Below are 2,970 nucleotides of genomic sequence, written 5' to 3'. Positions count from 1 at the left end.
AGTTAAGAGCACAATTTTCTGATTATATAATTAAGACTATTCGTCTTGATAATGCTGGTGAATTTACATCCTGAGCTTTTGATAATTATTGTATGTCAATTGGGATAAGTGTTGAACATCCTATAGCTCATGCTCATATACAAAATAGTTTAGCAGAATCATTTATAAAACGTTTACAATTAATTGTAAAACCATTACTTATGAGAACTAAGATTTCTTCATTTGTGTGGGGACATACTACTTTGCATGCAACATCACTTGTACGCATTAGGCTAATAGCTTATTATAAGTACTCAAAATTATAGTTAGCTTATGATCATAAGCCAAATATTTCCCATATGAGAATTTTTGGATATGCAACATATGTTCCAATTGCTCCACCATAACGCACTAAGATGGGTCCTTAAAGAAGGTTAAGAATATATATTGGATATGATTCTTCATCAATTATTAAATATCTTGAACCCCCGACAGGTGATGTATTTAACAATTTGCTGATTGTCATTTTAATGAGACAAATTTTCCAACACTAGGGGGAGGAATTAAGAAATTGGAAAAAGAAATTATATGGAACGCATCGTTATTGTCCCATTTAGATCCCCGTACAGATCAATGTGAAATTGAAGTTCAGAAAATAATTCATCTGCAAAATATAGAAAATCAATTACTAGGCACATTTATATATCCAAAGAAAATAACTAAGTCACATATACTAGTTGCAAATGTTCCATAAAAATTGATATCACAATACAAAAAGGTGTCATTAATGAGTTTGAAACACGCCAGAAGCGTGGTAGACCAGTGGGTTCCAAAAATAAATATCCTATAAAACAAAAAAAAACAATTAATAGTAAAAAAATATTTGATTGAGGATATAAATACCCATGAAGAAATCCTTGACATGACTTGTGAGGAAGGTGAAATACCTAAAGATAATAATGAGATTTCAATAATTTATGTCATGACAGGAAAAAAAATGGAATCGAACTAATGTAGTTATTGACAACATTTTTGCGTATAATGTTGCTCTTGATATTATATATGAAATTGAGAATTTTGAACCAAAATCTGTTGAAAAATGTCGACATAGAAAAGATTGGCTTCAGTGGAAATAAGCAATCGAAGCATAATTAAACTCACTTTCAAAACTACAGGTTTTTTGACCAGTAGTCCAAACACTAGAAGGTGACAAACCTATGTGATACAAATGGGTATTTGTGAGAAAAAGAAATGAAAATAATGAGGTCACAAAATATAAAGCAAGACTAGTTGCATAAGGGTTTTCACAAAGACCTAATATTGATTATGAGGAAACATATTATCCAGTGGTGAATGCAATTACACTAAGATATTTAATTGGTCTGACTGTGTATGAAAGACTGGATATGCATCTCATGGATGTAGTCACATCATACTTGTCGGGGTTGGTGCCCTATATCTCGTAGAGTTTTATAGTTGGTAATTTTATCGTACAAACATCTTATTTATCTTATAAAATATGTGATGTTTTACTTGACATTTAGTTGCATTAATCCACAAATCAATAAATAAACATTCAAGGTTATCTTGTAGCTTAAACATGTACGAGAGACATATGGGTGTATCATGCTTTAAGTGATAACCTAAATAATTTGTAGTAGATGGATAAGACTGGGTATCTTATCCTGGTGACGCTACGAGTACAACTCGCTTTGTAGATGTTACAATTGTTGTAAAGTGCTACAAATGATTTGATCCTAATCATTCATGAAGAGATGTGTGAGCAGGGGTATTCTATACCTTGTATAAGACCAGACCATGAAATTTTTAATCTCATTATATAACGTCGTAAGTAAATAAATTGCTCTCTTAAGGAATTCACTCCTTCCGCAGTGTCGAGGTAAGTGGATAAATTTCTCACTGAAGGGCTGATGCCGGGGCTTGAACAATGTGCGCCACACCCTCTCCTGGCCTGAGAGGGGTTTGGTCATAGTTAGACTATGATTTATTGTTCATTAGAGAAATCAATGGTACTTAAGGAGTTAGATATAACTACAGGGACAAAACGATAATTTTGGTTAAGCTGTACTTACAAGAAATTTGTGAAGGTTCATCGTACTATTGATTGGTTATATCCAATGGACATAGACATATATCTGTATTGCGCAGAGTGCAGCTGTCGGTCTTTAGTGAAGTGACTGATAGTTAACAGATGGTGAATACTTTAATTAAAGAAGTTAATTAATTATTCACATATTGTTGGAGCTTCAGAGGTTCACAAGGTCCCTTCTATAGCTCAACGATAACTAATAAGAATCAATTTTTGGATTAATTTGAATTGTTCAAATTGATTGAGAGAATTAATTATATGTGATATAATTAATTTAATCTAATTATATATGATATAGTTACTATAATATATTTCATACATTATAATATACAGTTTATTAGAGAGAATATAAATATTTGATTATTATTCAAATATTAATTATGTGAATTGGATTAATATAATTAAATTTAATATAAATGTGATTTATATTAAAAGTCATTGGTGAGAGAGAATTAAAATTATAGGTTATATTATATTTGATACAATATAGAAATCATGGGTTATATGTTATATTTGATATAACATATAGTTTGATATATATATATATATATATATATATAAAGAAGGTAGTTATTATATAAATATATATATTAATTGATTTATTAAAAACATATTAATTTTATTTATTTTTCAACTCCCTCCCGCTCTTTTTTCTCCTCAATGTGATATTGGGAAGGGGTTTCAATATGTTGATTATTGATTCATCTTCTTCTTCCTAAAATTTTTTACAGAAAAGGTCCTGTAAGTTTCGATTTTTCCTTCCCAATCTATTGCTTTCATCTCTCTCAATTCTCTCTTCCAAAATAGTCAGAGCACACACAAACTCCTAGATCTCACCCAAAGAATATAGAGGTTTCATCGTGGTGGTGACCTTTTTGGTT

The sequence above is a fragment of the Benincasa hispida genome, unplaced genomic scaffold (assembly GCF_027475165.1).
Source record: "Benincasa hispida cultivar pf3 unplaced genomic scaffold, pf3_genome.v1.1 HicScf168, whole genome shotgun sequence".
NCBI classification, from domain to species: domain Eukaryota; kingdom Viridiplantae; phylum Streptophyta; class Magnoliopsida; order Cucurbitales; family Cucurbitaceae; genus Benincasa; species Benincasa hispida.
This window is presented reverse-complemented; position numbering follows the sequence as displayed.